This window comes from Xenia sp. Carnegie-2017, unplaced genomic scaffold (genome assembly GCF_021976095.1).
Source record: "Xenia sp. Carnegie-2017 unplaced genomic scaffold, XeniaSp_v1 HiC_scaffold_23, whole genome shotgun sequence".
Classification (NCBI taxonomy): domain Eukaryota; kingdom Metazoa; phylum Cnidaria; class Anthozoa; order Malacalcyonacea; family Xeniidae; genus Xenia; species Xenia sp. Carnegie-2017.
In genome coordinates, this window is record NW_025813486.1 from 20,922,740 (window position 1) to 20,949,371 (window position 26,632).

At 37.2% G+C, this 26,632-nt stretch overlaps 2 pseudogenes; both read left to right on the forward strand.

The window, feature by feature from the left end:
• LOC124448055 lies at nt 1–26,560 on the forward strand (annotated as a pseudogene).
• LOC124448036 lies at nt 2,044–25,814 on the forward strand (annotated as a pseudogene).
• Nucleotides 26,561–26,632: the final 72 nt, after the last annotated feature.

The window sequence follows — 26,632 nt, forward strand, 5'->3', positions numbered from 1 at the left end:
ATGGATGATGATGTTGCTGCTTTAGTTGTTGATAATGGATCTGGTATGTGCAAAGCTGGTTTTGCCGGCGATGATGCTCCTCGAGCTGTATTCCCATCGATTGTCGGTCGTCCTCGACATCAAGGTGTAATGGTCGGTATGGGCCAAAAAGATTCATATGTCGGTGATGAAGCTCAAAGTAAAAGAGGTATCCTAACGTTGAAATATCCTATCGAACACGGCATCGTTACCAACTGGGATGACATGGAAAAGGTTTGTTCAGCGATATTAAAGATTTGTATTTTTACAACGAACTAGTTTTATCAATCTTCTTCCAACTTTTTTTTAAATTGTATATTGCAAAACACAGAAACTATTTTTAAAGTAATTGGAAGAGAGCACGCTACAACTGTAACTGGCAAAAACTGTTCGCTGCCATTTAGTATTTTTGTTTTTAGCATGCAGTGTATTGCTAAGAGCAAAGTAAAATAATGGAATTTATTTTTAGATTTGGCATCACACTTTCTACAACGAACTAAGAGTTGCGCCAGAAGAACACCCTGTATTGCTCACAGAAGCTCCATTGAACCCAAAAGCAAACAGGGAAAAAATGACTCAGGTAGGAAAAATCAAAGATGCTACCATATGCTGCATCCTGCTAAACAGGTTGCTAGGTCGAATGTAAGAACTGAACGATCATAAAACTTTTAATTTCAGATTATGTTCGAGACATTTAACTGTCCAGCCATGTATGTCGCCATTCAAGCAGTTTTGTCTTTGTATGCTTCTGGTCGCACAACTGGTATAGTGTTTGACAGTGGTGATGGTGTCTCTCACACTGTACCAATCTATGAAGGTTATGCTTTGCCTCACGCCATCCTTCGTCTTGATTTGGCTGGTCGAGATCTGACAGATTACCTCATGAAGATCTTGACAGAGAGAGGTTATTCTTTCACCACGACAGCTGAACGTGAAATTGTTCGTGATATAAAGGAGAAGCTGTGCTATGTCGCCTTGGACTTCGAGCAAGAAATGCAAACAGCGGCAACGAGCTCAAGTTTAGAAAAATCATATGAATTACCTGATGGTCAGGTTATCACAGTTGGCAACGAGCGATTCAGATGCCCCGAAGCACTCTTCCAACCTTCTTTTCTTGGTATGGAGTCTGCAGGTATCCATGAAACATGCTACAATTCAATCATGAAGTGCGATGTTGATATCCGTAAGGATCTCTACGCTAACACTGTCCTCTCTGGTGGGTCAACCATGTATCCTGGTATTGCTGACAGAATGCAGAAGGAAATCACCGCCCTTGCCCTCCCACTATGAAAATCAAGGTTATTGCTCCACCAGAAAGAAAGTACTCAGTCTGGATTGGTGGCTCCATCTTGGCATCTCTTTCCACCTTCCAACAGATGTGGATCTCGAAACAAGAATACGACGAATCTGGACCTTCGATTGTGCACAGGAAATGCTTCTAGATTGCTTTTGACGTTTAACAGTTAATTAAAAATATATGATAGAGTTTGTTATTTTTATTGTTTTTCCAACGCTTTCGTATCAACGGTCCGCATTAAAAAGGAAAATATTATGGAGTTTGTTGACTAACGTAGCATCAAAGTTGAAATAAATAAAGCTTTCGTTGGTTTTATTTGCTTCCTTCGTTTGTGTAAAGACCTGATTTTCATGTTTTATTTATTTATATCTGTAAAGTTATTTGAATTTTAATTTGTGAAATTTTGATGATTGAACATAATTGAACAACAACAACGTTTATTTTAGTGGCGAGCATGCGCTCTGGTGATAACACTAACATTTGACAGTTATAATGATAATATAATAATAACAAACATGTGACAGTCTTATGACAGCTGATTATGATGTGTTATGACCATTATGACCTCATCACCTTCTCAGAAAATGACTTCATCATCAAGCATTTTTGAAATCTGCCAACCAATCAAATCAAGTTTTTTTTCACCGCTAAAAACAATCATCAATGCAAGCAACCAATCATTTTCAAGGCACATGGTCAACATGACACGTCACGATGGTATACTTAGGCACATGACGGGATGCTAATGTGAAAATGTTGCAATGGCAATCCTATAAGTCTACATATGACATACGACCATACATAACATCGAACACGTTGGAAAGCCAAATTCGCAACTTTGTTCGTTTTTAGTCCCTACCAACAAACAAACGCAATCTGGTAAGCGTTTTGGGGCATTGTGAGTAAATAGAAGAATTATTTACATTTGTATCGATTCATTGACATTGAAAGTTGCTAGCAGTTTGTGATACGAATTTTGTACAAAACTAGCATCCGTCAACCGGCATTAGAGTCTTACAGAGTTTCTCGCTGTCAAATCACAAAAAAACCTTATAAGTAAATGAAAAGTCTTAGTTGTGATGCAATCGGGTCAAATGTAAAGCAAGCTACGTTAATTCGTGATTTAAACGCAGCATTTTTCTGACTCCTGACTCATGAGTGTTTGCCAAGTGTCACGACAAAGATGGTGGAGTTTTTTTTATTTAAGTAAATGGTACTTTAACTGCTTTTTTAGATCCTACGAGTTGATGGTTTTGCATTCTTGAGTTCGTTCGAAAATTTAAGACTATTTTAAAAGGTACCAGTTAAAAAACTTGCTGGGAGAATGTCAAAATTGAAACAACTTGGTCTACTGATATGGAAGAATTTCAAGCTTCAAAGAAAACATCCGATTGGAACCATTTTACAAATAGGGTTACCATTCTTTGTGTCATTCATATTCCTGGCCTTGCGATTGTTCCTTGTCACTGCCAAAGATTGCCCAGCCTTTGTTTGGAATGAATTCAATGTAACCTCTCCACCACCTGTACTAAAAAGATCATTCTCTATAGGCTTGGCTGCAAATAATGCTTCTCAACTCTCCCATGAGCTTTTCAACAACCTTACATTTTATCTTAATGAACATGCTTATCCAGATCAAAACATCACCTTGCAAATATTTCCAAGTGAGGATGACATGGTTAATGAAATAATGAGTTCCTCTGAAGGCAACTCTACCAAATGCATTGGAGGTATATACTTTACTCGTCTCCCATCAAAACAGGCCAATTTCATCAACTACAAGCTGCGATTCATCAACCCAAAGGAAGACAACTCTGGCCTTGGCAAGAATGGCCATGGCTGGTTGACAAAATATGTTTTCCCGAGGTTTCAAAATCCTAAACCAAGAAATAAAGATGATTCCCATGGAGGCAGTCCAGACTATTATAGTACCGCTTTCTTGTTTACCCAACATGCAGTAGATCGAGCTATTATTAGACAGTTTGCTACTCAAGATCAAATATCGGTTCAAATGGAAAAATTTCCATTCCCAAACTATGTGAAGGATCCCTTCATTTTGATTATTCAAAATTTCATTCCAAACCTCATAGTAATTGCTTTTATTTATACCGCACTTGTGATTGTGCGTAGTATTGTATACGAGAAGGAACAACGGCTAAAGGTAAGTTGTAATTTGTCTCATTTGCTGAGATCCCTTTATTTCAAAGCCTGCATCAGTGTCAGAAATAACTTCTTTGGATAATTAAATTCATATTAAGATCATTTTGCAATATATTTGATGGGTGGAAAATTTTATCTTCCTGGAAAAGACAGTTCTACCTTTTACATGTTTTTATTGATTGTTCACTTCAAAGATGTTGTCAAACTGAGCACCTATTCGACATTTTAAATTAATTTGTAGTTCAGTTTTTTGAGAAGATTTGCTACTACAGCTTTATTCAATTCATTAAAAGCTATATCTTTAATTCATGTGTTGTAATAAACTAATTAAGTTAGGTATTTCATGTTTTTTAGGAAACTTTAAAAATCATCGGCGTCAATAATTGGCTTCATTGGGTGGCATGGTTCATTCAAAGTTTTCTTATTTGTCTCGTTGCAGTTGTCATAATGACGCTTCTTTTCACGATAAAATTTAACAGTAATGGGAGTGTTATCGACAAAACAGCACCCACAATATTTTTCATCTATCTTTTGCTTTATATTACCTCTGGTATTATGTTTTGTTTCTTCGTAAGCGTTTTTTTCTCCAAAGCGAGCACCGCTGCCGCAGGTGGTGGTATAATTTGGTACATTTCCTTCATACCATTTTTCTTCATAATGCAATACTACGACAAAATGTCGTTCACTCTCAAAGCAATTGCATGCCTCATACCAAATCTTGGCATGTCTCTTGGAGCGATTGTCATCGGCAAGTTTGAAGGTAAGTTAAAACGTTGATGGACTGTGTGTGTTGAACCGCTTTCGTTTTAAATTACTTTTCTTCATGCTCATATAAGTTCATTAAGCCCGAGGTTTAATGTTTGTAACCACAGGGTGTATCAAAGAACGCCTATAGAAATTGACGGCTTATTGTGATGATTTCATGACTATGTTAATGATGCATAAAGATTCTAACTTGTCTGCTTCATGCATGTTTTACATATCTTTGCTGCTATCACGAAAGCTTTTCTTCTCCTGGGAACTTAAAACCTGGTTCACACGAGTGACATAAGGATAAGCACAAGCGTACACAAAAGATAAAACAAAGATAAGTAACGAAGCATGTGATATAAGCATGAACATAAGCGCAAGTATAAGGAAAATATTCAAGCATAAGCTAAGAGAAAAACAAAGAAGAACAAAAAGAAGATTTAAAGAAAATCCCATGATGTCTTTGTCTTTATAAACCTCTAGAGCAATAGAAACAAAAGCCTTGACGCTCGTGGTTATTTTACTCGTGTTAACCAGGCTTAACATTTAACAAAACTTCAAACCGCAAAATATATACAGCAATGCACCTGTGGGAGCATACTGATCAGCCATTGAAATTTCACAATAAAATGATTTCTTAAGGTGTTCTTTTTGTGATACACCCTGTATGGTGTCACTTTTCTCGTGACTCCCTGTATTCGTCGTTTTCACTCATTGCCAAAGGATCAACTTGAGGATGAATGAAGGTGTCATAATGGTGTACCAAACAAAAGAACTTTGTTTGAGTTCTTTACAATTGGGACTCTAGCATGACAGCTACGACGCCAGGGAAATGATTCTTCGGCGTCCCCCACTGGACACTTGGTTGTCGGGCTTTTATTCATATAGCGTTAAAAAAAGAATTGATTTTAAAGGAACATTTGACAAAAATGTCCCCCCCCCCTCCCCATAATTATCGAGCTTGACACCACTGGCCAGCGTTCATGTAGTTTTTAGCCCGACATTGAAGACTTCCAATTTTGTTTCTAATTTTACGTATCCCGCCCATGGGGGTCAATCCTGCGATAATTGAGCTGACCATATTCATATATTCTGTTATGTCCGTCTGATTTCTTTTGAAAGTGAAATTGTTTTAAATAGAAATTAGCCAGCATAGCAGAATATATGAATATCGCCCCCCCCCCCTAATTAACACAGGATTGACACCAATGATCCCGCCAAAACGTTTTTTACATTCTAGGATCCGGTAGTGGTGTTCAATGGGATAACCTTTTTCATGGTGTTGATGTGGACGACACGTTCTCCCTCGGGACTGTGTTCATCATGATGATTATTAGTTGTGCCATATATGGTATGCTTACATGGTATATTGAAAATGTGTTCCCAGGACAGTATGGTACTTCGAAACCTTTTTACTTCCCATTCACTAAAAGCTACTGGTGTGGAAGCTTTGAAAAGGTAGCTTGAAATTTCGCTTGATGTTGATTGTGTAGGTTAGTGTGGTCCTGAGAAGGGCTGTTTGTGTTAATGTCGTGGTATCGCTTTAACAATCTTCCCGGACTTAAACTATTCGCCTTAACCCTTCGATGCATGAATTAGATAGTGGCCCCATGTATGTTGTTGCGCGTGTTGTGCGTTTCGGTGCATGAGTTTCACGAAGATTTTGCTGCACGTACAGAGCACGTACGCCACAGTTTCTTGTACCATTAACCCTTTGTTGCATGAACTATTTTCGCCGCAGAGTTTTAACGTGTTCGGTGATTGCTGTCCTAAAGCGACGCCATGCATCAAAGGGTTGATTGTAATAAATTGTTTTTGACCTCATTGTGAAGATTGTCATAATATTAGAAGTCGTATGTGCTTTTTTGCTAACGTTGTCAGAACGGTCATGGTAGGCTGCTGGAGTGTGAAATATCTTCCACGACTAGCAAAGCATATGAGCATGCGCAGTTTAATAATTGTGGGAAGTTTCTGAAGATTAATATATCAATAGAAGGAGTTCAAGTCAAGTCAAATTTTTTTTCGACGCGGAAGTTTAGTGACTGCTTGCTGAATGCTGCTTAAAAAGTATTATAGGTTTTGGTACATTATATTTGGAGTGATTTGGTAAAATATCTTTCTGCTGCAGGTATCAAACGGTGAAGAAACCTTGCCATTATTAAGAAATGCTGAAAATTTCGAAACATCGAAGAAGTTCGAAAGGGCTCCTCAAGGTCTGGATGTGGGGATTGACATCAAAAATATAGTGAAGATCTATGACGGAGTAACAGGTAGATGACCTGGATGGATTTACTGGGGGTAGGGAGTGCAAGCCCCCCAAGCATCAGATTTAACCCTTCTAAATAAATTGTTCACCTCTCCAAGAAACATTTTAACCTCCCAATTTTTAGAAAAATAAATCTCTAATACAGTTGAACTGAGTTTTCTGGCCAATGTTTCAACTTTCTACACTACCTTTGGTTGTTGCACTACCAGACTGCCCAAATTCGAAACCCTAACATTGTCTTACATCACTTCCTTCACAGCTCGTCTCCTAAAGCTTTTAGCTCCCTGTTTGAAATATGAAAATCTGTCTATCTCATGAATCTCAGACTTCTATGAGAAGATCTTACCTTACAGTATAGAAGCAACTTATGACGTCAACATGTATGACTGGGGCTCACTGAGCAACAGGTAGATGACGTCACAAATCTTACCACACAGTACAGAAGCCAATTATGACGATAAGATTTGCTACAGTGAAACAGGTACAAACCTCACGACCTCACAAATCTTACGGGAGCCATTTATGGACGTCATGATTTATGGCGGAATAACCGGTAGACGACGTCACAAATCTTACCAGACATTACAACTACGGCTTCAAGTTACGATATTATACTTTCGTGTGTTATGCAGGTAAAAAAGTTGCTGTGAATGATGTTTCACTAAAGATATACGAGGGACAAATTACGGTTCTTCTTGGTCATAACGGAGCTGGTAAAAGTAGTTTGATGTCTGTCCTTACCGGTTTTATTCTCCGAGTCAGGAACTGCCGTTGTCAATGGTTACGACATTAGAACAAGTATGGATGGCGTACGGTCAAGTTTAGGTCAGTGAGGAAAGTAGCGAAATGTTTTGAAACATTTAGAAAAGTTTATCCTGTTAACAATGGTTGTGAGCCAATGGTTTAGCCAGCCCAAGCCCAAATATCTACATAATACAAGCAACTTGGGAGCTGGCTACGCCGCCGGTTGTGGAAATTCATAACAATTTACAATGTGAAATGACTGAGAAAAGAACTACATTTAACTTCTATAAATAAAGAGTATAGTTAAACTAGTTACTACTTACAGTTCGACTAGTTTGTAACTTCTATAAATAAAGAGTATAGTTCAACTAGCTACTTACAGTTTGACTAGTTTGTAACTTCTATAAATAAAGAGTATAGTTCAACTAGCTACTTACAGTTCCACTAGTATGTAACTTCTATAAATAAAGAGTATAGTTCAGCTAGCTACTTACAGTTCCACTAGTATGTAACTTCTATAAATAAAGTGTATAGTTCAGCTAGCTACTTACAGTTCCACTAGTATGTAACTTCTATAAATATAATGTATAGTTCAACTAGCTACTTACAGTTCCACTAGTATGTAACTTCTATAAATAAAGAGTATAGTTCAACTAGCTATTTACAGTTCCACTAGTATGAAAGTCTTAAAACTACACTTAAGAATGTATTTTAAGAACATCGTGTTAATATCATATTTAGAAGAATCGATATTAATTAGCATTTGATTAAACTGTTCAATCCCATATACTATTGGTATATTTCTAAATCGCTCGGTCCATTATCACTAAGTTAAAGCAACTCTGTCTAGAGACATGGTCGTTTTTATTTTCACGACCTAACTGTCTTCCATTGTAATAGTTAATCGTCTATTTCATTTTACTATTTTCAAAAGGTTTATGTCCACAACATGACGTTTTGTACGATCGACTGACTGTTAAGGAGCATTTGTGGTTCTTCGGAAAACTGAAGGGTCTGTCTAGTGATGAAATCGATAGCGAAGTGGAAAAAATGATGGAGTCCATCAAACTCGCGGATAAAGCTAACGCTCAAACAAGATATTTGTCTGGCGGGATGAAACGCAAGCTATCTTTAGGAGTAGCGCTGATTGGAAAAACGAAGGTAGATATTATCACGTGGACATCACGTGCTAAAATCAACATTTGAACATCACGTGATTGAGGTATTTTGGACTAATATCAAATCACTTCAATTGAAGACATTAGACTGAGTCTGAAGTTTCATCAGATCATCTGATGGAGACTAGACTGAGTATATTGACTAAAGTTTACACATCAGATCACTTTCACAAGACTGGAGTATATAATGACTTTACACATCAAATATGATGAGAACTCTAGACTAAAGTCAGATGAGGACTAAAGTTTTGCACATCAAATATTTCCTGATGATAACTCTAGACAGTCTGTAAAACTCTCTGTTCTGCTAGGCATAAATCTGTTTTAAAGTCTTCTTAGAAGATATGCTTTTAATTACCAAGTTAAATTTTTTAACAACTCACTTCCTCAAGGTGTTAATGCTTGACGAACCTACTTCCGGTATGGATCCATCTGCCCGCAGGTTTACTTGGGAACTGCTTCAGAAGTATCGTGACGGGCGAACGATCTTGCTGACGACACATTTCATGGACGAGGCCGACGTTTTAGGAGATCGCATTGCGATAATGGCTGTGGGCAAAATCCGTTGTTGTGGTAGTTCATTGTTTTTGAAAAACCATTATGGCGTGGGTTATCATCTAGTGATGGTCAAAGAACCAGAATGTAAAGAACACAAAATTGACGAACTTGTTAAAGACTATGTCCCGAATGGCCAATTGGAAAGTCGCGCTGGTAAGTTTTGATGCACTTCTCTAGGAGACTTTATAGGGTTGAGCCTGCAGACATGAGCCAGCAGCTAGCTGCCCGATACGATAGAGTGACGAGCGTTGAATTATTTTAGCAAGTTGAAACAAGGCAAAATTTATTATTTGACAAATTCATATGAACGTATTCGTATTAAAAAAACAATTGCCCAACATAAAATTCGAATTAAAGTCATTTTTGAAAAGAAAGAATATTTTATTCGTAGTTACGTTTCTTCTATACACAAGACATCATCAGACTAGTAATTAAGTTTCACTTCGTGACGTAGATGTTTGTCTTAATCTGTAGAAAACAATTGATTTCAAAGACTCTCGAGATATACAATACATGTATACATAAATTTTATTTCAGAAGAATGAAACCCGTCAGCTCGAACTAGGCTGTCATTTGTTGAGAAGGCGTTGTTTTTACCAACTTTATCATATTTTATCAGTATGAAGTTTAAATAGTATACATTTCTTTTGTTGTAAGTGTTTTTCGATGTAGTGTTTAGCCAGTAGACCTTTGCAATACTTTTTTACCTACGTTAGGCGCTGAACTGTCCTACATCTTGCCTCGGGAATCTTCGCGAAATTTTTCCACGTTGTTCTCAGAACTGGAGACTCGGCGAATGGAGCTGGGAATTGCTAGTTATGGCGCTTCAATGACAACCATGGAAGAAGTTTTTATGAAAGTGGGAACGGAATGTGACGACACGTTAGATGATAGACTAAAAGGTAAGCTGTGGTAAATGTGGTAAATGTTGATTTCCTGGGATAAATGAAAGTAAAGATTGTGATGGGACATTACATCATAGACTCAAAGGTTAGTTATGGTAAAGGTGGAAAGTGCTGATTTCCTGGGATAAATGAAAGTAAGGGATTGTGCCGGGACATTAGATGATAGAGTCGAGAATAAGTTGTTGTAAAGTGGTAATTGTTGATTTTAGAATATCAATGAAAGTAAAAGATTGCGACGAGGTTTTAGAAGATAGACTCGAGAGTAAGTGTGTAGAAGTGGTAATTGTTGATTGATTGGATATCAATAAAAGTAAAGGATTGCGACGAGGTTTTAGATGAGACTCGAGAGTAAGCTGTGGTAAAAGTGGTAATTGTTGATTGATTGGGATATCAATGTAAAGGATTGCGACGAGGTTTTAGATGATAGACTCGAGAGCTGTGGGAAAGTGGTAATTGTTGATTGATTGGGATATCAATGAAAGTAAAGGATTGCGACGAGGTTTTAGATGATAGACTCGAGTAAGCTGTGGTAAAAGTGGTAATTTTTGCTTGTTTAGCATTGACTCATTTCTATAAAATGCTGATTTGTGGTTTTGATTTGACCAATACTGAATAGTTGTTTTTTTGTTCATGGTGTTTCAAGTCAAACTTTTTCTTTGTACGTCATCTAGCGGATGCAATAAACGCTTCCATAAGTACAGTGAATGATGAAGACGCATTATATGGACGCAACAACAGCATGATGCCACTAACAAACACAACAAAGCCACAGTTAAACTACGGAATAACCTTGTTTCTGCAAAGGTGGTGTGCTATGTTCAAGAAACGCTTTCTTCATTCGCGTCGACAAAATAGCCATAATTCCTCAGCTTCTCGTGCCTCTTATTTACACAATGCTTGCTTTGATTTCCATTGACATGATTCCTAAGCCCGAGGACTCTCCTCCCAGAATTTTGACGACAGCTATGTTTCATGATAACATTGCACCTTACTCAATTGCTGGAAACCCGAACAGGTAGATATATTGAACTTAAATATAACTGGACGGTTACTTCCCCCCAAAATTTGAAGCCAGTAATTAAATTAGTCCCCATCTTTCCACGCACGGCCCAGAGAAAGAGGCATGTTAATGTATAAAAAGTAGCCTTCCAGTTGTATATTTAATCAAGTGGAATCAAATTTACATATTATTTCCTGCTAAATTATGGTAAAATATGTTTGTGAATTGTTCGATTTAAATTCTTGGAATTGTTCGAATTTTCAAACCAGAGCCGTTCAATTTTATTTGGTTAAATTGTTTAGATTTTAAGAACAAAATGTTTGAATTTTCTTATGGTAAACTACTTAACGTGGTTCATCACCGGGTTTTAAAAAGGAGACTTAGAAATTAACCTATTATTTTAATTTCAATGCCCCATCACTGTGCTAAACCCTCTTTAGGATGAGTAAATATAATCAGCGACGTGCTTTTGTTTCATATCTTTGTTACAAGAACAAAACCGTTTTCGTTTTCTGGGCAGCTAAACTAAACTTCTTGCAGCAAAACATGCTGAATGATGCGCGCCCGGATTTAAAATCCCGATCAGACATTAAAATTTGATGTAAGCGTAAATAAATCTTTTTCAGGGAGATAAATGATCTGGTTAAAATGTACACACATTCGGCAAGCTCGTACACTAAGTTCGTTGATATCGACAAGGATAGTGCTTTCCGTGATGGGAACATGACCAAATATTTACTAGAAAAAGCCAAAGGAAGAAACATTGGATACTTCAACAGACATTATCTGGTTGCAGCGACATTTACTGAAGCAAATAAAAAAGGTATTGCTTACTCGTGTAGCTACATTGTTTTCACCCTCCCTGAAGGTGTGTAACTATGATGGTGCAATAGTTCTTATCAATATCTGTCAATTTATGCTTTTTTAATGAGTTCAAAATGTTGTAAGGGGATCAAGAAAGACTTGTCGATCGAGAAAAAGGTCTGTAGATAAAGAAAGTATCAAGCAAGTATATGTACATCGAGGAAGAATTTCTAGATCGACGAAGAATCTGTAGATCAAGAAGGATTTTAATCAAGGAAGGATCAGTAGATCAAGGAAGGATCTGTAGATGAAAGAAGGATCTGTAGATCAAGAAAGGATCTGTATCAAGTCTGTAGATCAAAGAAGGATCTGTAGATCAAAGAAGGATCTGATCAGATCTGTAGATCAAAAAGGATCTGTAGATCAAGGAAGAATCTGTAGAAGGGATCTGTAGATCAAGAAAGGATCTGTAGAGGAAGGAAGGATCTGTAGATCAAGAAAGGATCTGTAGATCAAGGAAGGATCTGTAGATCAAGGAAGGATCTGTAGGAAGGATCTGTAGATCAAGAAGGATCTGTAGATCAAGAAAGGATCTGTAGATCAAGGAAGGATCTGTAGATCAAGGAAGGATCGTAGAGCAAGGAAGGATCTGTAGATCAAGAAGGATCTGTAGATCAAGGAAGGATCTGTAGATCAAGAAAGGATCTGTAGATCAAGGAAGGATCTGTAGAGCAAGGAAAGATCTGTAGATCAAGGAAGGATCTGTAGATCAAGGATCAGGATCTCTAGATCAATAGAAAACATAAATATGAGGTAGATCAGCTAAGAATCTTGGCGAATTTAAGGTAATTTATGTGTGTTCTTATTTAGCAATAGCCAAGGCTTGGTTCAACGATCAAGCTTATCATGCGATAGCGGTGGCACTGAGTGCAGTGGACAACGCCATTTTGAAAAAAGTTCCGGAAATAAAACAAATTAATCACAGTGACAAATTATCCTTTGCCGAGAACTACGAAGCAAAAATCAAATGATTTAGATGAGTATGTTATTTTTTGCTTTCGAGCTTTTCCCAAACTTTCACAACAAACGTTCCTATAACTATATAGGGAGAAGTAAATATATTTTGTATTTCCTTAATGAATAGCGTTTTAATAAAACATCATTCACTGTTAAATTTTCTGCGAAAACCATGCAATCTGAGATAAAAAAACAACGTTTTTTTGAGCATTTAACCAATCAGCGCCCGTGTTTTTATGTAATCAGGTATTATTTTTAGTCTCTCAAATTTCTATTGAAATTTATGTGTATTTATTATGAATTGATATATATTAACAGTGCATCCTGTGTCCCAAGTGCAGGAGTCACCATTGCACTATTGTTATAATGTATACAGCTTGTATAACAATGTGCCCTCATAGTGCCCCAATAGTGCAATGGGGACTCCTCAACCTGGGACACAGGATGTACGGTGTATATATATATATATATATACAAAGTGTATATACAATGTGCCCTCCCGGCTATCACCATATTAAAATTGTGACTCCTGCACTTGGGACACAGGACGTACGGTTACACATTGTATGGATTGTATTGTAGAGTCACCAGAGTGCTCAAACCTATAAAGGTGAGCCTTGCATACCGCGAACACGGTGAACGTCTCCATTTTGAGACTCTCTACACAATCCGACAGTATATATATATAGTGAACACAGTCGTATGTATATATATATATATGTATGTATGAAAGACTGATTTATTCCTGACATACGACTGTGTTCAATTCAAAGGCAGGGATCGCTGAGCATATTTTTTGTCAGGGGGCGGGGTTATCGACTGCCAAAGTTAGGTAAAACTGTGAAAGAAGGGATTCGGGGGGGGGGCAGCCCTCAGTCCCCCTCCGCTTTCTCCGAAGTGATCACAAATGATCAATAGTTGCTAAGGCAAAAGGTCTAATCAATAGTGGGATGCAATAGCCGCTAGTCCCTCTGCTCCGTTTTCTTTAAAGTGATCTGCCAACGATCAATAGTTGCTAAGGCAACAAGTTCTAATTCATTAACTTTCTTTTTCTATCCAGCAACAGTGGTGGTCTTAATATAGCTTTCAATCTGCTGTTTGGCATGGCGTTTCTTGCTTCAAGTTTTGTCGTGTTTGTCGTCCAGGAGCGAACGAACGGTGCAAAACATGTGCAGTTCGTTAGTGGCGTTGATCCCATTAGCTACTGGACTGCTTCGTGGTTGTGGGACATGGTGAATTTCACACTTCCCTGTATCGGCGTTGTTATTTTGTTTGCATGTTTTAACGTTCCTGCGTACACAGGTAGGTCGAATTTCCCAAGCTGTGACGTAGCTAGCATGTTTACTTGGTCATGTTATGTAGATTTTATGTACTCTTTGTAAAACAGTAAATAATGTTCTGAAATTTACTCAGCAGGACTGAAAATTGCAGGTTGGATTTTCATTGTCGTCATGGTCGCCAAAACGATTCACTTGCCTTTGGCAAATTTGATTTCGCGTTGTCAATATCTTCCAATAAAACGTCATTTGCCTGATCTTTCAGCCAATCCGAACGTTGTGATCCAATAAAGTTATTTTACAAAATGATCGAGGACTCCTCGTAGTTCTCGAAATACTTGTTTGTAAGGAGAATGAACTCGACCCAAACCCCTAATCTCTCGGCTAATCAACCAACTTTAAACAATTCCAATAGTTTTTGATGACAAAATCACGTCAAGTTTACGACGTTGAATCTGGTATGCGGCTGTGAGCCTGTGATAGCAACATACCTTCATACTTAGGATACGATCTTTTACAGATGTTTGGCAGTGGAGTTAGGTCACAGCATTTATATTTGTCTTTTTAAACACATTTTTCACTTTAAAGTTCGTGGAAGCACAGAATTGCATGTCAAACGTCCCATTTAGATCTCGGTCAACCCTTAAAAATTCCAACAATTCTGTTGAAGTGAGCAACGTTCGGATCGGGTGAATTTTCCCATTTCGCACTATTTCTCAAAAACTGATTTTAATTCATTGCAGAAGGCTATCGTCTTGGAATAGTTTTTCTCGTTTTGATGCTTTATGGTTCAGCCATCATCCCGTTTATGTATCTCTTCTCGTTTCTCTTCAAAACGGCGTCGAAAGCTTTCATCTTATTGACGTTGTTAAATATTGTAACTGGTCTTGTCGCCTTGCTTGTTGTGTTCATCATTCAGAGTCTTGACTACCATCACACTGTTGATGTCCTTAACTGGACTTTTTTGGTACTCCCCAACTTTTGCCTCGGACAGTCGTTCTCCAATATTTTTGAGAATTATAACCGTATCAGACTTTACAATATGTGCATAGAAAAGTATGCGCCAGTGATGTGCATGCCTCTGAAAGCGAGGATTCAGACGAATTATTTGGCCTTTGAAAATCCTGGAATTGGTCGATTTCTCTTGGTGTTACCACTTGAAGGAATCTTCTTCATGCTTATTATTCTGTTGATCGACTTCAATGCTATTCGGTCGTTGCGAAGCTCCATTACATCGGTGTACGTCGATCCGTTTGACAGCATGCATCCAAACGATGAAACGGAAGATTCCGACGTGATAGCGGAAAAACGACGAATACTCAACGACGAAGTGGACGAAGACGTGCTTGTAGTGAAAGATCTTACGAAAATATTTAAAGTTCCAGGTAGAAATTTCGCCTTGCTTTGTTTTAATAGCTTTCTTTGTAGATGTGTTGAAAGAAAGCCTTCTTTTATCAGTCGAAATCATGTCAAAAAAATTTTCGTTTTGTTACACAATATTTTGGAAAGTTAAAAAAGATGGTTGCGATGAGTTCGTTGTGCTTGATTGAAAATATAACTTAACAATTTTTTACCACTAGAAAAGTCTTCACATACGAAACGGGCTTTTAAAGTGTCTATGAAACAAAAATTTTGCTGTTTAATGGTTTTGTTGAAATAAAAATTTTAAAATGTCAGTAGACTTTCTTAAACAGTTTATGTTATATCTATGACATCTTGTTTCATTCATAAGATACGAGGAAACTGTAATGGCCGATTTTATAACCACTGTTGTCGGGTTTCATAATGAGAACTTAAATTATAATGTATATTTACATAATTTGCATCAGAAAATTATAAAATGTATATTACTGATGTGTTTGTTCAGATGGGCAGAGTTCTCTTCGTAGTGACATGTCTGTACAAAACTCTCTCCAACGGTTGTACTCTTATAATCTGGAGAATGAAACGAGATTGTCTTGAAAATATATAACACTCTCATTGTCTGGAGAATGAAACGAGATTTTCATGAAGACTTTTTTTAGAAAGTTCACTGTCATTTTTAAACTTCTATTCAATGAATTTCTATAAAAGAACAAAGCTCCTTTATAAACACCTTATTTTTTCCCAAAAGGTCGTCGAACATTTGCTGCAGTGGATCACATCAGCTTGGGAATACCTTTAGGTGAATGCTTCGGTCTCCTGGGAGTCAATGGCGCGGGAAAAACTACAACGTTTAAAATGTTAACAGGCGATGTGATTCCAACTTCGGGTACCGCCGTCCTTGACTCGTGGGATATTCAGACTAATTTAAGTCGGGTATGTTTTATTGTTGTATATGACAGTAGCGTAGCCAGCCTTCAGATTTACCTCCGCTGTGTAAATTTTAAAGATTACCATTATTCATGTCTTTAGAAATCTATTTTCCTCACTGTCAGTAAATACAAAATATTAGGAAAGCGGAAGTGAAAAGTATGACTGGCTACGCTACTGTATATGATTTGTTCGACCTTTCCCGCTTTAACTTAAATTGAAGAATCATGTAAAGACCATTGAACCAAATTTACAACTGGATGGGTACTTTACGTTCCGTTATATATTTATTTCAATTATCTGTCCGCGAACTGTAAACATGCTAGCCTCGTACCGAGGCGCTTTGATGCTCTAAACCATTTGTGCGAAAAAGTGCAGCGCGGGACGACATGCGCGAATAGAAAATGGGAAAATCGCGGCTTGTAACGCTTGTATCAGCCACGCTAACGCGCGACGCCCACACGCCACGTGACATTCAATTTATTAATCATCAAATAATTCAAAGCGCCTGGCTACGAGGCTGATCTGACATCAAGACTTTAAAGCAGTAATTCATCCTTAAGGAGACGTAAATGCCATTTAAAGGAATTTCATGCTTGGAATTTAGGATGTAAATTAAATAAAATTCGTAGTTAGTTTTGTTAGTTTAGCCAACGTACTGGTCTCTGTATGGCGCCAAGATAGACAATATTGCCAAAATCGAAAATATTTACAACGAAACACATTATAGTATATCGAAAATAATATACTGGCAACTTTTTCAATATTTGTAAAACGAAACGCAAAAATATAAAAGAAAACAAAAATTCGTTTACCATAATTTATATATACATAACGAAATTTATTTTTCAAATTATGAAAATTATTTTTATAAAACGAAACTCATTTATATAAAACGAAATTGACATTCATAAAACGACATTTTCTTCGAACAAACGACATTTTTTACCTCTTTTTCGCGGCCATTATTTTGTAGCCTGCAAAGAGCCATCCACTACAAAATTTTGAGGATGTCTTCGCGAAGGAATTTACATAACTTGACAAACCTTGTTGCAGCAATCACTCAGCTCTCTGAAAGTGATTGCTCCAACAATTGTGAAAGAACTTTGAAGGAAATAACGATGCTAACGCTAGCAATATTGAAAGTACGATACGCACTCTGTTCCTTCTGCAAATGGTCGTTCATCCACAACCACAACAGTCGGAGGAGCAGCGACTACAGCAGCTAATACGTCAATGCACCACACGTCTCCACTGTTCAACCCAAGTGTAAATTATGGGGAGGAAAAAGTCAAAAGGTCCAAGACTAGTAAAATAACAACGGCAAGAAGCTGAAATTGAACGAAGCTCGAACAACTCTAAAGATGTTGTCTTGATACCATATTCAAGGCAAACTAAAGTACCACGTGTACGGGAAAGAGAAGCAATTTTTCCGCAGGATTTTGTCTACGTTTGAGTTAGATCCTTCCATGGATGAGGAAGGAATAAGAACAGCATTAGAAAACAAGTTTGCAGTGAAGTCTTCTAATACAAGAAAGTCTCTAAATTCGAATTTATGAGAGCTGTACACAGCAAGCTGATTTCCTTGAAACTGACGGCTGTCCAAAATGTGACGGTAGGCTTTTAAAGCATGTGTCTGCTCAAGGACCAATATATATTCGGGCCAAAGAAGACATTAGTGTGTCAGTGCATAGTTTAGTCAAAACAGAGGACAACAGCAGTGATGACATTAGCTCTGAAGATGATGACATTATTTTGAAAACAACAATGTTTGAGGACCAATTCACAAGTTCATTTTCATCACAAAATTTGGGAGACAATCTAAAATCAACATTGCCTCCTTGTTGCACTCTTCTTCTTTGCATGATATCTCTCATGAAATGTCAAGTGTGGCTGCCACATCTAAAACCTCATCAATTTTGTGTCCAACTTGTAATATGAAATTCAAAATTGATGAAATTGAAGAGCATGCTGCTTATCAAATAAACTAAAGCCTCGCTAAGAATTCCACAATATCCCGATATTCTGCCTTATTTAATATGGAAGGGACAGGTAGAAAAAGGATGGAAGGAACAAGATAACGAGTCGTCGACAGTGTTCACGGAACGCGAAATAAAACGCCGTTTCTTCTTTGATGTCTGTGGCAGGGCGCGGTAAAAAATGTCGTTTGTTCGAAGAAAATGTCGTTTTATGAATGTCAATTTCGTTTTATATAAATGAGTTTCGTTTTATAAAAATAATTTTCATAATTTGAAAAATAAATTTCGTTGTGTATATATAAATTATGGTAAACAAATTTTTGTTTTCTTTTATATTTTTGCGTTTCTTTTACAAATATTGAAAAGTTGCCAGTATATTATTCGACATACGATAATTTGTTTCGTTGTAAATATTTTCGATTTTGGTAATATTGTCCATCTTGGCGCCATATCTCTGTGACATTGCATGCCTAATCATATTTATATGCTGTAATGACGTAGGTAATTCCTTATTTAATATGCATGTGTAATGTATATATGAACCTGTGTTTATCTAAGCCCGGCATTAAATACAAGACTTATTACATGGTGGTAGCGATTAGGAAAAGTTGGTTCTTATCGAATGGCAGAAGGATTTTCTAGGCCAACGACTCTCGTTTGAAGGCAACGTTGCTGAGAATTGGCGTCGCTTCAAACAGAACTATGAAATATACATTGTTGCTGCAGGACATAGCCGGAAATCAAAGAAAGAAAACTCATGCATCCTCTTAAATCTAGCTGGCGAAGATGCGGTTGAAAGATATAAATAATTCTTTTACCTACAACGAAGAGGAAGACAAAGACGATCCAGAAATTCTAGTGAAGAAATTTGAAGAAATTTGTATGCCGCTTAAGAATTTAACATTCGAAAGACATTTATTTCATACAAGGAAGCAAAGTCCGTCAGAGTCGATTAGTTCCTTTGTTACAGATTTGAAAAACATTCCTCGAAAGTGCGAGTTTGGTGACCTCGAGAGCGAACTTATTAAAGATCGTATTGTGTGCGGGATTAACAGTGATGCAGTAAGAAAGATTCTCCTTCAGAAACAAGTTTAACTTTAGACAAGGCTCTAAACATATGCAGTGCAAACGAATTGTCGGAACAACAAGTAAAAGATCTTACTAATTATCAAGATGTCGATGAACTGAAGGCTAGGAAGAATTTGAAAACCTCAAAAGGAAGTTACACAAACTTAAGTCAAACAAAAGAAGATAAACATCGAGGACAAAGATTCGTATTAAAGAACAATTGCAGAAACTGTGGAGGAAAACATCTTCCAAAGCAATGCCCAGCTTTGGAAAAATTTGCCACAAATGTAAACCACTTTGCTCGGGTGTGTCTAACGTCTACACAAAAGTCACAAAGAACAGTTCATGAAGTTAGTGATGAAGAATTTTTATTGGTGCTGTTAATGCAATCAAACCTACGTCATTACAGCATATAAATATGATTAGGCAAGTAATGTCACATCTCTTTTCTTCGGTTTTTATGAGACTCTGTCTTTCCAAAGAAGTGTCCATTTCAAGGAGCTCAGGTAACGAATCCAATAACTTCCTACCTTCATTTTCTTTTAGCCACTTCTTCTTCCATTCTATCTGAACTTTCAGTCCGTTTGTGAAGAGTTTCATTGTTTTTATTTACGTACTCTTTTACTGCAGCAATAACAGTTGCCATTTTGGTAACTTTTCAAGTCTTGTTCTGTCGCCGTCAACTTGTTCTTCTTTAACATATCTCTATGGGGACTTGCCATTTCTGAAAGATAAGATAAACTTGGCCAAATATTGGACCATTACAAGAAATCTTTGAAGATCTTTCTTATCTTTAGGAATTGGCATGTTTAATATTGCTTTAATCTTTTCAGGATCGGATTGAAGACCATCTGACGTTATTTTGTGTCCCTTGTAATCTACATTTGTTACTTTAACTTTTGTTTTTTCTTTCTTTAATTTGAGATTGATTTCACGAGCTCTATTCAGTACATTGATAATTCTTTCATCATGCTCTTTCTCTGTTGTTCCCCATACTAAGATATCATCCATTATAATTTCACAACTGTCTATTCTGTCAAACAGCTGGTGCATAGCTTTTTGGAACACTTCAGGTGCTGAGGATATACCAAATGGGAGACGATTGAATTTGTATCTGCCAAAAGGCGTATTGAATGTTGTAAGATAACTGGAATCTTCATCTAGAGGTATCTGCCAAAATCCAGAGGCTGCATCGAATACGGAGAAAATTTTAGCTCCAGGTAGTCTTGATACGACTTCTTCTATTGTTAAGAGAGGGTAATGCTCTCGCTGAATGGCTTCATTAAGATGTCTAGGATCAATACATATTCGTAACTTGTTTGGTTTTTCCACTGTTACCATTGACGAAACCCATTCCGTTGGTTTTTCTACAGGATCGATGACACCCATCTGTTGCATTCGTTCTAACTTTTCTTTAATTTTCGTTCTCATAGCTACTGGAACGCGTCGAGGAGGATGAATTGCAGGTTTTACATTTGGATTGACACTGATATGATGTTTAATGTGTAAACATCCTAGTTTGCCATCGAAGAGATCTGCATATTCATTGAGAATATCGTCAGAGTGAAAATAGGTTTGACATCTATAATTCTTTTCACCATACCCAATCGCTCGCAATCAGGTAAACCAAGAATAGGCTTTACATCGTGTGCCGCTATATAGAAAAGAAGATTGTATCGTTTGTCTTTGTAAGAACACGTCATCACTACTTGTCCCAAGGTTTGAACTGAATCTCCACTATACGACATTAGCTTTGTATTTGTTTTGGTAACTTGTTGCTCAGCTTCTGTGACTTTGTCGAACAATTTTTTAGAAAGCACATTACATTCTGCGCCTGTATCCACCTTCACGTTCACCAAATGTCTGCCAAATTTGAGTTCAGAATACCACTCGTCATTGCTTTTTTCTACAGCTTCAATATTCATTCGATTGTCGACTTTCGAGCTTGTGCGTTGTTGCGTAGGTGTGGAGTAAAGTTGGAGCAGACCTGTTTGAATTGAATGGTAGAAGCTATCTTCTTGTGGTAGATTACTACAGTGGATTCTTTGAAATTGATTACTTGTTAAATACAACATCAAAAACAGTTATCACAAAGATGAAATCTCAAATTGCGAGATACGGAATTTTCGAAGATCTTGTAACAGATAATGGTCCACAATTCAGGAGTAAAGAATTTCGTGCATTCTCGTTACAGTATGGATTTAAACATACAACAAGTTCACCTGAATATCCAAAAAAGTAACGGCATGTCAGAACGTGCTGTGCAGACAGCAAAAGCAATCATAAAGAAAGCAAAATATGATAACACCGATCCTTATTTAGGACTCCTTAATTATAGAAATACACCTTGAGATGAAATTGTTGGCAGTCCAGCTCAACGACTAATGGGACGAAGAAGTAGGACATTGCTACCAATATCAGAGAAGTTACTTGAATTTAACCCATTAAACCCTGTTAATGTTCAAGAAAAATTGGAAATGTATCACAAGAAACAAAAAGAGTTTTATGATCGCAATGCAAAAACACTTCCACCATTAAAAGAAGGAGATAAGGTACGTATAAAAACAGAAAAAGGCTTCCAAAAGAAAGGAATCGTGGAAAAATCGTTACTTGAGCCAAGATCTTATTTGGTTACGTCTGATGGTACCTACTATAGAAGGAATAGAAATCATTTATTAAAGATTAATGAAGAATCGAGAAGTCAAAATACAGATAAGTCTTATAGTGAGAACAATAGATCTTATAAAAATTGTAATGAAAGTACTAACAACAGTAATATAAGAACTCGGTATGGACGTCTAATCAAAAAACCTAATAGATATTCTTATTAGATAAAAATAAGTTAAAAAACATTTATAGTGTGAAATTATTTAAAAAAACCGAAGAAAAAGAGATGTGACATTGCATGCCTAATCATATTTATATGCTGTAATGACGTAGGTAATTCCTTATTTAATATGCATGTGTAATGTATATAAGAACCTGTGTTTATCTAAGCCCGGCATTAAATACAAGACTTATTACAGTCTCGAACTAGTCATTACTACGTCACTGTGGAAAAAGTACTGTGGTATACTGTGGTATGTCACTACTCCCCTGTGAATGAACAACAACACAATTTTTGCCATTTTTCATGACATCTACATTGTAAATAAAGAAAATCTTTGTTGAAATCACCCAACTTGGCGCGGCTCATGACGTAAATGCATGCCAGGAACAGGCAAATATTTTTGACCGCGCCGATGTTATTTTCTAGTGGTAAATTTCTGTTGCAATATTTAGTGTTGCTCATTTACGAAATGGTGCTTCGCATATAATTGCTCAATGATATTACGACGCAAAACAAGTTGTAAACAGCCATAAATACAAGCCAAGCGAATTACATTTGACGTTCAAAGATCGAGCAACTAACTCTTACTTACATAACAAATAATTTCTTACTTGTTCATAAATGAACTCCCTTTTCAGTTGTTGCTTGTTGTCGGCCACTTAGGAGGTAATTGGTCAAATATATTTCAATTTCTCTGCAGAACAACCTTGTAAAATATAAACGTTTCAATGGTCCGTTGTATTGTCCGCCATTTTGGTTCTTCTTCCACAATGCACACCGTCCAACGAAACCACATTCTGTAGCGAAACACAGCCTCAGCACAGTATGAGGAATATATCGAAGATAACTTCATTGACATTTTTTGTGCCACCCGTATTATTACCACAGTGTAGTGGCTCAACAGGATGTTTCGAAAAAACTGCTCGTCTTTGAAATCAGCCGACCTTCAGACTTTGCATGATTCAGCAATAATTGATCCCCAAAGACCTGTAAATAATACATGCGAATCGCGGCTACTGTTCGTTGCAAATTTCAAGCATGAAATTTATTTCAATTGTCGTTACGCCTTAGATGCGGATCAATTACTCCTGAAACTGGCAAAGGAAAACGTCGCCTAGTTTCAACTGCATAGAGAAAGGACCTTCTTTATGTTTGTTATTCTGTAGCCACACCATAGAAAACAAACCATTAATACCATTTGGCTGCGCAACTTGGTGCTGTATATTTAGTACCAACCATAGATAATTGGGAGAGTATTGATATATGCATATATGATTATGACCCACCCCCGAAACCATTATTGATCTTCCTGCGTTTGCGTGATTGTGTCAACAACAAATACTTCAATCGGGAAAATTGCCTTTGTACACGTTATTTTCATGTGTCAATATGTTTCATGTTTAAAATTTCCGTGTTTGGATGGCCTGATGCAAACACGAGCATCGACCAATCAGAGCACGCGTTATACATGCTATTTTGTAAATGAATATTATAATTTTAAATGAAAATTACGTTGTTTACCAAGGTTCGTCAACGAACAGGCTATTGTCCACAATTTGATGCTTTGATCGATTTATTGACGGGACGGGAGATGTTACAAATGTATGCTGCACTTCGTGGAGTCCCCAGTCATGAGATCAATCCATTGATCGAAGATTTAATGAGATCAGTGTTGCTAACGGAACACGCTGATAAGTTAACTAAAACATACAGGTAAAATAGAAGAAAATGTCGTCTACTTTTAAATATGTGCAACTTTAGTCCTTATATACTCCAGTCTAGTGTCTTTATCTGGAGTGATCTGATGTTGAAACTTTAGTCCTTATATACACCAGTCTTGTGTCTTTATCTGGAGTGATCTTTGTTGAAACTTTAGTCCTTATATACTCTAGTCTAGTGTCTTCATCTTGAGTGATCTTTTGTTGAAACTTTAGATCTTATATACTCCAGTCTAGTGTCTTTATCTGGAGTGATTTTTTGTGGAAATTATGCATGTGACGCGTCGAAAATCTGCCATCTTTTTATAGCAATCTCAGGCTCCTTAGATCACGAATACAAAGATCACCTTTTCTTTTTACAGTGGTGGAAACAAACGCAAACTAAGTACAGCGATAGCTTTGATTGGCGATCCACTCATAGTTTTTCTCGACGAACCAACTACTGGAATGGATCCTGTTGCAAGACGACTGTTATGGAACACTTTATGTAGAGTCAGAGCCGAAGGTATGAAACTGGTGATGAAGCGGGTTTCCTTCCGGGGGGGGAGAGATGTGTTGAAGAATGCAATTACATGCAGTTCACACCGTCTAATATGAGCGCCATTTTGGTTATTATTAAAAAATGTCGGAGTTAGCGTTTTTAATTATAATTTATTTTACTTCATCCTTCAAACATTGTTGGCAAATTTCATTTTCTGAACAACGACAGTATCAACGTAACACGAATAAATGGCTTTTAAGATAGGTTGAATCAAACAATAGCGATGAACACTAACTATATCGATGATATTGATAGATACCGAGATTATTGACTTAAACAGGGCTCCCGCTACTCCTTTAACTCGTTGAAAAGCTCTTGAATCTTAATGTCTCTCTAGTGTATTTGAAAAGCCTTGAAAAGACAAAATGCAAAACTCCTTGAAAACTACTTTAGTTTTCACTTTGTAATCGTATTTTTCATCTTTTCAAGTAAAAATAGTAATAATTTGGGCAATTACTAAGCGTATTCTTTGCCTTAATTTGCGAGTTTATCACGATAGTAATGAAGTCACAATTAAGTGTCTTACCTTTGCGTATTTTGTCTGTGTCTTATCTATGCGTATATGTCAGTTAAATTTATTACCTGAAAATGCATAGAACGCATGCTGAGTACGACAGAAATGCCATCAAATAAATTTGAATTTTGGTCTTTGAAAATCGATATTTTTCTCCTTGAAAAGCCTTTGAAAAATATATCTGTGACGACCCATGAAAACGCTTTATGTATAGAAACATTACGTACAGGTTTGCCTTGTGCTCAATTTCTTGCAAGTACAATTAAGTGTCAGATACAGAAAAAACCGTCATTAGTAATCAGTTTGTCCCTCCTCCTCCTTAGGTTGATGCCTAATGATTGGTAATCATTTTGTCCTCCCCTCTCCCTAGGTCGATGCCTTATGATTGGTAATCATTTGTCCCTCCCTCTCCCTAGGTCGATGCCTGATGATTACGTCACATAGCATGGAAGAATGCGAGGCGTTGTGTACTCGGTTGGCAATCATGGTCAATGGCAAATTTCGCTGCCTCGGTAGCCCGCAACACTGAAGAACAAATTCGTTCAAGGATTCACTTTGTTGGTAAACCCTCCAAGTGACACGCCCAGTAATGACACGACCTTGGTAAAAGAATTCGTGGCAGAGACGTTCCCAGGTAGTGTTCTTCGAGACGAGCACAATGGCTTGTTGAATTACCACATAGGCGATTCAAAATGGGCTTGGTCTTCCCTGTTTGCGATCTTAGAAGATGCGCACAGCCGTTCTGTTATTGGTAATTATGCTGTAACGCAAACCACACTGGAACAGATATTTTAAATTTTGCTCGCTCACAGAGGCTACGACGAATAGATGGTCGATTAATATCGTCATACATGGGGCAGTGTGACCATTTATTCAGAATTATTACTAAATCTTTTTATCGTGTTAGTGATTGTTTGGTTGATTTTAATTTTTTCAATCGCGCCTTGTATACGCCACTAAATGTTGCAACTACCAAAAAGAATTACCCGAATGAAGTAAGCATGATGCATGACCTAGAACCCAGTCTACTAGATACCTGACAACGCTGATTTATAGTTACGAGTGAGGCAAGCCGCCATCTTGAAAGGTGGCAAAATTGACGATATTTACGACTAAAAAGCACTCTTCCAACCTCCTTTTCTTGGTATGGAGTCTGCAGGTATCCATGAAACATGCTACAACTCCATTATGAAGTGTGATGTAGATATCCGTAAGGATCTTTACGCCAACACTGTCCTCTCTTGTGGGTCAACCATGTATCTTGGTATTCCTGACAGAATGCAGAAGTAAATTATTGCCCTCGCCCCTCCGACAATTAAAATCAAGGTTATTGCTCCACCAGAAAGAAAGTACTCAGTCTGGATTGGTGGCTCCATTTTGGCCTCTCTTTCCACCTTCCAACAGATGTGGATCTCGAAACAAGAATACGACGAATCTGGACCTTCGATTGTTCACAGGAAATGCTTCTAGACTGCTTTTGACGTTTAACAGTTAATTAAAAATATATGATAGAGTTGGTTTATTTTTATTGTTTTTCGAACGCTTTCGTATCAAAGGTCCGCATTAAAAAAAGGGAAAATATTGTGGAGTTTGTTGACTAACGTAGCATCAAAGTTGAAATAAATAAAGCTTTTGTTGGTTTTATTTGCTTCCTTCGTTTGTATAAAGACCTGATTTTCATGTTTTCTTTATTTATATCTGTAAAGTTATTTGAAT